At 33.1% G+C, this 12,995-nt stretch overlaps 1 long non-coding RNA gene across 1 annotated transcript in view; it reads left to right on the top strand.

The window, feature by feature from the left end:
* The first annotated feature begins 11,267 nt into the window (after positions 1–11,267).
* LOC145693993 (uncharacterized) overlaps positions 11,268–12,995 on the top strand; it is an 85,965-nt gene continuing 84,237 nt past the window's right edge. Inside the window, exon 1 of the long non-coding RNA XR_014132880.1 lies at positions 11,268–11,344. This is a non-coding gene — a long non-coding RNA (uncharacterized LOC145693993). The remainder of the gene's footprint in view (positions 11,345–12,995) is intronic.

Here is a 12,995-nt window from a genome sequence, read left to right on the forward strand (position 1 = left end):
TTCGAATCCTCATTAGATACTCTAATTTTTTCATAAACATTTACTATCAACGTTAGTTGGACAAGTTACAAGGCGAGCATCCGAATAAACAGTGTGTGAAGTCTTCATCATACAGAGTAATGATAAGTAGTTTTCACATTTATATTCGTTTCCCTTTCTCTACCCATCTTTCTTTACGTTTCCTTATCATCTATTACATCTTTCACTTCTCTCTCTCCCTAACACACACATTAACTCCTTTGTCAAGGAAATAAGTAAAGTCGCTTTTCTCTGTGGGTTTCCGAGTCTCAATCGAAACATCATGTCAGTGCAATGACCCGTTTCAGCACTACCGTGTTCATTCTACCATTTTAAATACAACATAATATAAGCAAAAGAGGATGTTCAGAACAAACGATTAGAAAATGACTAGAGAATAACCCCTTTTAGATTATTTAAGAAAGATTTTATTTCTATCAATTTGACAGAAAATTCGCATCGATATTATATAATCCACGTATGAAATGTAAAACATACAAGATTTGCTACGCCTATAAGGAACCAACATCCAAAATTACCTCTAAACATTTCTAAATTTTCATTGTAATACAATTCGAATTTTTAATGTAGGGTATTTCTGTTAGAAATTTACCAGTAAAATAGGAATAATTCAATGTTTTTTTTATACTATACTTTTTCGTTTTTTTTTCCATTAGTAGTTTGGAACTTCATTTATGACGTACGCTACCTACTTAGTTGATGATAATGTATTTCAGATCAATACTTTTAATGAACACTACCGAAATTGCAACCGAACCGCGTGTTAAGACAAGATGTGTCTTAAACTTTTGGCCTGATCCTGGAGCATCCTCGGAACTTTTAAGTTTCACTGGGAATTGAGTACTTAATTTGATACCAAGTTTAGTATCCATTTCGAAAGTGAATTAATGAACTTTTCAAGCATCATGTAGGTAGTTATGGAACAGATCTGACAAAAATTTAATAAGAAACGTTATTAATATGTTACTGTTGGATTTCAGTAAACGGAACTTCATGATGTTAGGATCTATTATTACTATGTATAAATTCAATATTTTTATCTGTGCTCGCTTTTGTTTTTCTTCTTTTATCTCATTTTATCTCCCTGTGCCACTTCCGTACATCTAACTGATATCTAGTGGTCTCATTGACATATCTTTAATTTTTTCTCTATATGGCCCTATGAATCTCATTTCGTGTCATTTTTAGCTTTTATTTTGTTGAAAGTCACACTGTATATTTTGAAATTACAATTGTGCTAGTGATTTTGCTGATTTTAATATGGGAGAGAGGAAAAGAGGAGAGAGAGTGGTCTCTGTACCAAACACGAATGTGGGATAAGAAGGTATACATTCAATGACTTAGCTGTCAGGTGTGAACTGGCACTTTTTTAGGGGGAGTGTATAAGTTCAGGAGTTCAGCACGAATACAGTCAATCAGAAGTGTTTTTTCTAACGAAGAAGTAACAACATGAATTGTGGAATATCTTTTTCACAAACTGTCGAGATCTGAGAGTAGACAAACTTTACACTTGCAGGTACCTTGAATCCCCGGTAGTTAGAATTAGCCTGGGATACGGGATTTCTATATTAAAAATGCCAATCCCAGCAAAATCCAGACGTATTCTAGTGAGAGAGAAAAAATAAACCTCTCATTCCTCTACTATTAATCTTGAAGTTCTGAATCTGTTCAAAATTACTGACACAAAGAAGGACAATCAATTATGGTTACTTTGTTGAATTTCCCAGTTTATCATCACAATAATTTCATTTTGCGATTTGCTTAGTTGTGAAATATTATAGGGTATCTTGCTATACTACGTAAAGTATGTGTACTGTCGCTGATTTCTGATGACAATCAGAAATGGAATTAAAAGATAAATAGATGGTTTTCTATTAAGCTGGAAGTATATCTAATTTTATTTAACATTTTTTGCTTAAAATGTATGTAAAGAAATGTAAAGAAAACTATATTCTGCGTCTTCAAAGCGTTTGTTTAGAGGCGCCACTTTTCTCACCAGTTAACGAAGGAATCTATGGCGGACTGTATTAAAATGGAGTGAATGTTAAGGTGGTGAACAGTTTGGCAAGTATTAGGAAAGTGGTGTTATCTGCATATTAGAAAACATAAACGTTAGAAGTTAATGCTGGTAAGCTGGCTCTATAAAGACATAAAGCAGAGGGGGGAATTTACATCCTTGTGGTACACCAGAATAAAGAATATAGAATAAGAGAATGTGTTATTAATAGAAACATATGCAAGGCGACAGTGCAGAAAGTTATAGATGAATCGGGTACAACTGAGAGGAAAACGAGAGTTCAAAAGTTTCTACATAAGTCTACGTATCATACTTTATCAAACGTTTCCTCCAAATCGAATAAAGTAAGACAGGATGTTCGTGATCTATTATATGATTGGTGATGTAGTTGAGGAGACGTAATAATTGATGTTTATTGCTATAGTTTGGACGGATTCCTGTTTGTGAACGTGGTAAAGTTTATAATAAATATGATGGACGTGCAGATGTTAAACTAAGATCCTTTCGAAAATTTTACCTAATACAGGTGTTAGTTGAATATTGCTTTATGAAGAGACACTGTCGGCTCGCTTAATCGGTTTAAGGAACTTAGATCGGTTCAAGATCTTAGACGCCTTCATTTGGAATGGTATAAATCCAGAGGGGAGGATGAAAGTATTGACGAATGAGGGAAGATTCAGAACTACGTATGGACTCTGCTTAATGTGGCGATAAGAGATACCTGGAGCTGTATTATGTTTCCTTCTTATGGCTGAAGTGATATTATAAGAGTGAATGTCGCTCTTAATGGACTGAATATTCAGTGAGAGGTCAGCTTTTGGCTGAAGGTGATCAGAGGAAAAATCAATTCGATATACTGGATGATTATGAACAGGTCGATCACGAGTAAGTGGTGTGAAGATATCTAGAAGATATGTGGCGAAAGCATTTGCTTTTTTCGAGATCAGTGTGTAAAGAAGCGTCGTTAAGAATGAGTGGATAGGAGGTTTTGTTGAATTCGCCAGAAAGATCGTGGAAGCTTTTTCATTAACGTGAAGGATGGGATGTCGCCGAGAAAGAGTTGCATATTTTTGCGTATTGACGTAATTTGAAACACTTGACATAGTTTTCAACTATGCGTTGAAGAGCATTAGGTTGACGGAGTGTCTCGTGACTTCCTGCATGAATGTAGTCGCGAAAAAATCTCGGATTCTCTGCACCCTAGTAAGGCATTACGTCGGGAGTTTAGGTTTACATGGTCTGTTGCGATTGTGGGATATATTGTGCAGAGTCATGGCGTCTAATGATATCGAATATACCATATAGTTCATCGTCTGTAGTAGGTTGATCAAGACCATCTAGCTATTTTAAAAAATGAACGGAACTTTTCCCACACAGCTTTAACATAGCTTTGAATCATACGAGGTGGAGTTGTGTCAAGAGGTCGAGGAGTGCAAATTTGAAAATGAAAAATGAAATAAAGTTTTTGAGTTTTATATACCACGAGAGTGCAACTTTGAATGCATAGCTTGATCGGTACATGATCACTTCTTAAATGATATAAGGCGTCAATTATTGTGCGCTGCGTTAAAGGAAGCTAACGTGATAACTATGTCAGGAGTTGTATTAGAATTTTTGGCGTATCGGACTTGGCAGTTGATCATATGTGCCCGTTGTAGCTGTGTTGAAGAAGTTCAAGAATTTGTTTTGTCTCTGTTGGAACGACTATGAATATTGATGTCATCTAAAATGATATAGCGCTGAAAGGAATTTGAAGTGTACTCAAATAAGACAATTGGGATTGGATGTCCTGGTCGAACGTAGATTATTGCTAGTGTGATGTAATGGCAGTTGTAATAAAGTGTGATTATTAGATGCTCCGGTAAGACTCTTAACTGGGCTTGTGTGTATGCGTAATGATATATGTGTTGAGAAACTAACCGCAGCGCCAACGTAGGCACGTCGTGCTCCTACAATACTGCCTTCACAGGTTAACGAGTAGCCTGAAATTTTGCATTGCAATTTCAGAGTATGATGAGTTTCGTTCAGGAGGAAAGCATTTAATTTTTCTTCCAGAAGGAGTTGGTTTGCGGCTGAAGATGGAAAGAATACTAAGAAAGAAAAAGATTATGACGTGATTAAATTTAGATATTTTGTTAAGATCGAGAAGTATGAAAGTAAGATGTGGGGCAATTGTGAGTTGCATGAAATAGAAAGTGAAGGACTGATAGTGCAGCAAATTGAAAGTCTTGCAAATGTAGAGAACGTGTAAATGGATGTAACTTTTGAAGCATGAGAGTAATAAAAGCTAAGAAAAATGTGATAGTTATAGATTGATCTGAGGTAGTATTAATTTCAGAAGATTGATTTTGCGCATCATGCAGGCGGAGAGTAACAACTAATTGAGCCAGTGCCTCTTGATGAGTAGGTTTCGATTTACATTTGCAACTATAAACTGGATGTCGTTCGTGACAGGTAGGACAGACTGGTGGTTGCTCCATGTATGGACATATCTATGTGTAGTGGGGACCACCACAGTAAACGCATTTGAAAGAATCAGTGCATTTTGATATTCGGTGAGTATATTCTTTTCTGAACGTTCAAATCTGTGTCGTTTCTTATAGATATATGCCCAGTGTTCCAAGAGACCATAACTGGTACCTTGCGATTTGCTTAAGAACCTCACTAGGTAAGTAGCTTTTTACTTGTTACAAATGCAGAGACATTTCTTGAATCCGTACCCTGTTTGCCGTTATTACTCCTCGATTATTTCGTCGCTGTACAATTGAACCTCTCCGCGAATGACCGCAGATAACGTAGGAGATCGTCTTGGAGATGACAGTAGTTTTGTAAGTTGATCCTGAATCTTCGTAACTTTTACAGTCTTATTGAAGATTTCAAAACTGTGCTTTTCTCAGGTCGTTGTAACAAAACGCGGTAGAGGCGGCTTTATGATATAGCCGTTTTGTATTTGGACTATTTGTAAGATTTCTGTGCGTGGTCTGCATTTAACAATTTGCTGAAATAACAGCTTGGGGTTGCAGAGTTTGAGATCAAAATTTTGTAACAGAAAATTATGTACGTCTGTTTCAGGTTTGTGAGAGAGTTGTTTGATGCCGTCTACAGTCATCAGTGGGGAGCTATAATCGGAACTAGCAATACCGATGTTATCGCTGTGGCGCTTCTTGTGAGATGTAGATGTAGATGTAGATGTTATGTTGTCGTCATCAGTAGTCTTAGTATTCTCATCTGGTCGTCGAGCCGCAGTTACTGGCGATTCAAATGTATCCTTGTAGCTCCTCCGTTTCTCTACCTAAGACGGATGACCTAAGACGGATGGTGTAGGAGCAGGAGTCAAAAGACTCGGATGTTGTTCGCTGGCAATACCGGACAATGAGGATGGTGGATAGAAAACCAATGATCGAACAGTGGATGTTGAATGAAATATGATGAAAGGGATAATGGGGATAAGCTTCCAAAAATATGCATTAGCGTGTACGGTAGTGCAGTCTCCACTCGAGTGAAAAACACTCTATCTTTCTCACTCTCTCGTCCGCCAATGAGAACTGACGCACTTGCATCGACACGCTCGTAATATTCTCAGTCTGGCTTGACACTGTAAACAATACATCCAATGAGAAAGCTGGAAAACAGCTAATTTATGTAACAATATAATATTATGTTAAAACAAGATGTGGTCCACAATTTGTTACGAGTGTAGGAATAAAACGTTAATACTCCATTGAACATAAATTAAATTTTATGTAAACCAAAAACCAAATAAAAATGCAGGAATTATAATTAAAATGTTTAGCAAGAAAAATCCGTAGCTGAACGCATTTTTAAATCAAACTACATGGATTTTTTCTGGCATATAGAGAGAAATCTAAGTCAAAATTTTAAAACCACTGCATCAATTACCAGTTGCGACAAGTAGAATTGCAATTTTCTTAGAAATTTTGTAGAAACTGTCCTAAGCACATACAAGAGCAGTGATCTTCATTAAGAATTGTATCATTGAATGTTTTGCCCCACCCAATGTACAGTGCTGAAGGAATCCAAATAAACTTTAGGTCATTTTACTCATACTTCAACTATCAATTGCTGTTTTTCTAAAGTGAAAAAAAGAGTGTCAATGTATCCATGTACTTAAGCGTGCCTTACACATTTTACACCCTTTCGTCACAACTTTGATAATTGTATTTCACTTCTTTGTGTTTTGAATGACCTATACCACACCGTTCAGAAACTAAGAGTTGCCATAATATAATGCTAGAATAACAATGAAATACATACATAAAGAGGGTAGAGAGAAAATGTTATTATCGAACTAATTCTCTGTCTATTATTCATAATTTGCACAATCCTGAAACCAGGATGGTCGTTGAATTTCCTGATTTCATTTGGGAGCACAAGTTTATAATTACTATTTATAAAATAGTTTACACTTGGAGAAATATTTAATTTATCCACATAATGATTACATTGTAGCATTGGTCATTGGTCATATCTTAAGTACTCAGATTATTATTTTTTTAAAATATGACCTACTTAATACGTTACACACTTACGTTATATTAATTTGATATTGGTTCGGTATTGTCCATATTGAAATAATTGGCTATATCAATGAAAACCCAGCCACTTACCCTATTGGGTAACGGGATTTCGAGGTGTTTTGAATACGAACATTACTCAACAGTGACAAATATATTAGTTTCCAGATTTTGTTTGGAGACTTTCTACTAATTAACTGACTTTTGTTCATCATTAAGATGGGTTCTCTTATCATAAGGCTGCCGGGGAAGAAGTTCAATTTTAGAATTTCGATATAAATTAATAATTCTATGTTGACTAGCAACAGCAATATGTGTATTTCTTGCAAACCTTAAGGAAAATACAATTTTCACAAGGAATGCAAGATAAAAGTTAGTTAACTAGGTTCAAACATTACTAACATTGATATGAATAAATAAAACATTGGGAAAACAGTAAAAATATAATTCTTTATATTAAATATACACCAGTCAAGAGAATAAACGTAGCAAAAGAGATAAGCTAGTTCACTAAAAGGATGCCAGCATTTTAAGTTAAAGAGTCATTTAAGATTAGATTAAAACGTAACCTTATCAAACCTCATGGTGTTTTAGGCAATGAACATTTAGACATTCTCTAAATTATTTCATTTTTGGGTAAACCAGAATCAACAACATAAAACTTTATTACCAAAATGTAAATTTGAATCTTGCTGTGTAAAAAATTAAAGCTGTCTAATTTTCTAATGATTATGATTCCAATAAACGCTTCATATATTTTAAAGTTTGTAAATTTTGAATATATTTTGAATGTATTTGAAAAGATAGCAGAGGGAGCTTCGTTATAAATTAACACTGAAAGTAGTAGTTCAGCTTCAGTAAATTCTTATCTTTGAATTATTGCTTTAACTATTATATTTAATCGACACATATTTGTACTACAATTCAAGGAACTTTGAAAATTACTAGTATCATCAACAAACATAATAATCAATTTTGAAATATTAATGTAACGTAGAATGTTAAAATTTAACCCTTATCCGGGCAAGACATTTTTGTAACGTAAACGGGCAACCGGGGCCTGTGAGGCTCAGTATATATTTTAAGTACAGAACACTCAAAGTTCAATGTCTGTTGTCACTTACTGTTCAGACTAGTCTAGAATGTACCGGTATATATTTTTGTCAAGTAGCGAAGCTTCGTGTCACGCCTTTGTAAGCTGACCAAGCAGAATAGCAAATCCGGTCCAGACATTTTTGTAACGTAAACGGGCAACCGGGGCCTGTCAGGCCCAGTATATATTTTAAGTGCAGAACACTCAAAATTCAATGTCTGTTGGCGCATACTGTTCCGACTAAAGGTTACAATAGTCACGTGTTCAATATATAATTATGTGACAATTTGATCTAATATTTGACAGGAATTTCACTAAAGTTATACTGGGCCTCCTAGGCCTCGGTTGCCCGGTTACGTCAGGAAAAGATTTTCAAATTTAAAAAAAAAAAAGCTTTACCAACTCGATATGTTCAAGATTTTAACTTCGAGGAAAGATAGAAGAATTCAGTATTTTATGTCTTCGAAATATGTATGGTTATTGAGAAAGTTTAGAAAAATGAAGCTACTGGGCCTGGGAGGCCCCGGTTGCCCGGATAAGGGTTAATGTTATATTCCCCGAGGATTAAACTTCCAACAAGACATGTAATCACTGGAGTAAAATATTATTAATGTAATATTATGATAGGAGAAATAATATTTTAAGTAGGATGCAATTAGAGAAAAAGCTCTTATACAAATAGTTAAATACAATTAATGATTTAAATGAAGTACGTTTCTTTATACTTTTACAAATTTTCCCATCAAGCCTTCCGCTTGTCTATAAATTGCCTGCCTTACAACATCAATTTTCGTCAGACTGTAGGAATAACAGCGTGCAAGAACGTTTAGACAGTTTGAACTATTACAAATTAACATTACTAACTATAGAAGGTAGCGAGTAGTTCTTTACATATGATACAATTACGCAAACGGAGACATACTCGAACACAATCGTGCTTGATTTACGTACGTTAAAAGTTCAAAATTGATCAGGTTTTGCAGAAAATTTAAAGTTGCCATTTCTATATATATATATTTCATATTTGATTTGCGGGGGTTTCTTGGGCAGAGGCAAAAGAAAGTATGCAGTTTGAGAGATAAAGGATCTAATTTCAGACGGGATGAAGGGTAATGGCTTCTTTCAACTTGCTAGTTACCTCTTGTTTGGTACATCGAGTTCATAATCTTATGGAATGTTTTTGTTATCCTTATTCGAATGTATCGTGTACATTTCCTGTGTGGTCAAGTTTACATTGAACAATGGCATTTGTTCTTGAAACGTTTTGCCAAGCCTACATAATCCAATGAAGAACGACGCGTTTTTCACAATTAATCATGTGAAAATCTATATTGTGATGTCCATGCTTTATGTAAGTAGGAGTGAGAACAATATTTGCTGAACGCATTGCTAGCAATGTGCTTCTTGTGAAGATCAGCTGTCCAGCAAACATTTTGCTCATTGCAACATATTATTTCATGTGGGGGAAGCAAAAATTAGTATATTGTTAAATTGAAGTTAAAGGAAATATATTACCCACCACAGACTGGCACTGACAGTGAATTCGAAAATCAGTTTACACCATCGGCATGTCATTTGTAGTCAATCGCGCGAAATTGGCTCGTCAATCCTGAGTACTAATGTTTATGCATTGCGAAAGGGAGTGTTCCAAAACATCATCACTTGCAATGTTTTTTTTTCTTTATTTTTTAACTTCCAGCGAATTGGGATGATGCTTATGGGGAAAAATAGTGTTCAAACTCCAGAGAATATTTGAAGGTATTCAGCGACTAGATAAGCCGAAAATAGTAATACAAAAGATTTGACGGAATGTGCGCAAAAAGCTGTGAACAATGTGGTTTGCAAACATCGTCGCTAGCAGATTCTTTATATTCCGCCACATTTATATCCAAATAACGTAAAATATTCCCTGGAGTATGGTAACTATTTTTCGACAATCGCCTTTAAAATAAATTGTTTGTTTTAAAAAAGGAATACCGATGAGATACTGAATGCAAAGTGCATAAGCCGAGGGCAGCTTGGTTCGTAGCTTCGTTGAGGTTTGTTCAGTGCCCAAACGCTTGAGGACAAATGCCATTGCTCAACCTAAGGTGACTACAAAGGAATATGACATTTGCATTACAATAAAGTTGAACAGGAGTGGTAAATACATTTTATCAGGTTATCCACCTGTGTACCAAACAGAAGTCTATTTAACACTTGTAAGACACTGTTAAAATGCATTACCCTTCAATTGCTCCATAATAAGTACTGTTAGGTTGCAAAATTTCTTCAATGTTTATTCATCACTGTGCTGGGTACCCGAGAAAACCCCAGATACCGAAAACGAAGCCTGAATTTATATATATATATATATATATATATATATATATATATATATATATATATATATATATATATATATATATATATATATATATATATATATATATATATATAATTTCTTCAAACTGTCTGCAAGCATTCTTGCGATCAAGGATATCTCCGTTTGTGTATTTTTTCGGATGTAAAGAAGAGTTTCATCTGTAAAGCTCAGCGCAGTATCGATATGAAGTCAGAGTACCACCTCGCTACCTTCTCTAGTAAAATATATTGTCCGTATAATAAGAATTAGTAACTCAATTGTTTAGACGTACATTCCGCGTTTATTCCATAGACAATAATGCGACGGTCATGATGATAATAAATTGAATTTTTATGATCAGGAAAGCAAGAAAAACTTGTCATCCTTGACAAAAAAACACGCACACGACAAGCTGAGATTAATAATATGTAAATACTTCATCTTGATGTTTACGAAACCTAAAAATCACAAATGGTGTGAAATTATTATTTTCGAATTACACAGACTCGTTACCATTTGTTTTATAAATGCCATGCTTTAAAGAGGAACGAATTTATATTCTTTTGCATATTGTTTCAAATATTCTATAAATTTTAATAATGAATATTTTATTATAGTAAGCATATATATTAAAGATAACAATGCGTTGTCAAGATGGTGAATTATGTATTACCGACATTGAGAGATATATAAATTCTTGATCAACGTTTATTGCTACTTAATTATTATTTGCTATAATTAATTAACCCAAAACATGCTTGTGTTTGCTTGGATCACTGTGCTTTCTCTTAAATAATATTTCATACAAGTAATGCACCACACAAACGTACTGATTTTTATTAAACATTAGAAACGCATATTGTTTAACCAAAAATAGAATATGATAATAGGTTATCTTACGATATATATATATATCTATATATATATATATATATATATATATATATATATATATATATATATATATATATATATATATATATATATATATATATATATATATTATTTTACTGTATACTTTGTGCTTGTTAAGATGTCTAGAAATTATTATAAGTCAGCATTTAAAATTAGAGACATTATTTGTGAATACTATTCCTATTCTTTTCGTGTTAAATGTGACAGAGAATATTTATTGAATAAATGGACACGCATTTGCACACTACGAGAATACATAAAATTAATTCACAAATGCTTAATCATGTTAAAGCATGGTTTCGTACGCTTATTAAAGTTTGAGTTTAAGAAAGTTGTGAATTAAGTAATTCTAACATTGACTCAAGCCATCAATTTGGTAAAATTGCTATCTTACTCAGCTGGTAATGTAATTTACATATTTTTCATATATATAAAATCGAAATTATCAGTTGGATTTCGAAATGTTAAATTTCTCTAGTATACTGAAATATTGCGAGCACTCTTCATAAATGTTTTCTGAGTTTTTAATTACTGTGAACATAATAAGTTATAGTTGGAAATATGTACAGCTGAAATCTTGAGTTCTCTTAACTGATTAAAATCAATAGCATTATAGTATATTGCCTCATGCGTGTTTTAATAATATTAGGAAATTTTAATTGAATCACTTTAAAGTTAAATTTTTCGCTATTAACATTTTTCATTTTGCGATAATCTAACTTTTGAATATTAGATGCATATTCTAATAGCCATTAATTGCAATATTATATTTTAATTGTTTTTATTCGTAATTCGTTTCTAACATTCCATACCCGTACACAAAATATCTTATTTTTGTGCTTGGCATAATGTCTTTCGATATCACCTATAACTTAAAGTTTGAAGATGGGTAGATTTTGTTGTTATTTAGAACATAATATTTAAGATTACAATTACAACATTTAATTTAGATTGTCATAAATTACTTTAGCTGCGGTTTAATAGAAAACAACATGTAAATATCTTAATTAAAGCGATATAGTAAAAGGTATGTATGTTCCTAATCATATTGGTTATATTTGTTAGCATTACAGTTTACCGTTTGCACGTAGACAAACGGAAGCAATATATGACACCAAATTGTATTAAATAGTGATTAACTTTCTTTACCAGAAATCGAACTTTGTTCCTTAAATATACACATAAAACGTGTAACATAAATCACTATCCACATTATAACCATTCTAGGTGTTTTAAAGTCAAGTTAATGCTATGTATTTTTGAATTGAATTGAATAAGATATAACATTTTTGTAACGTTCTATTTATATTCTTCCCTTTTGCAGAAAACTGTTTTAGTCAATACACAAAGAGTCTACAATGATTTATCTTATACGTTCCTCCAATCTGCCACTGTGTATTTCTAATAGATTTTATCTTTCAGTTAATTCTTCTCACAATCCAATTCTTTATTAGGTTTTTCAAATATTTGTACTATGATTTGTTCCATTACAGACTAAGGATATTCCAAACAATTATTACAAATTCATAGTTTACTCTGTAAGCGTCAAATTCGACATTAATAACAACTACGTACTAGATAATTCATTGCTTTTTAAAATACGAATTATTAACTTGTAACTTCCAATAAACATGTTTCGCTCACTGCGATCTTTGTGCTTGAAATAATTCTTTCTTCTCAATAGGCTTTTCTTTTCTTTGACATTCATCTTCCTTCATCATTTGAAGAATAACGTTTATTTAATAGGAGTTAGTAGAATCATCATAATATTATGTACTCAATTACTACGTAGTACAAGATTGTAGTTTTCAACAAACTAGTTCGAAACTATTTTACATTATCTTGTTCATCATAATACGTATACATCACTAGATTCATTCTTTTAACTAAAATTTCTTGATGTCCGGTTCTTACTACTAATGTGGTTAGTAAGTTCACATAACACTAGTAACTATATAGCTATTATATTTTTATTTCTCTCATTTGCACTTCAATTTATATTTTTTGCACATTTATTTTTTTTAATTTCCTACTACTATATAATAAGAAAGA

Source organism: Thermobia domestica, chromosome 9 (genome assembly GCF_964235325.1).
Source record: "Thermobia domestica chromosome 9, izTheDome1.hap1.1, whole genome shotgun sequence".
Taxonomy (NCBI): Eukaryota; Metazoa; Arthropoda; class Insecta; order Zygentoma; family Lepismatidae; genus Thermobia; species Thermobia domestica.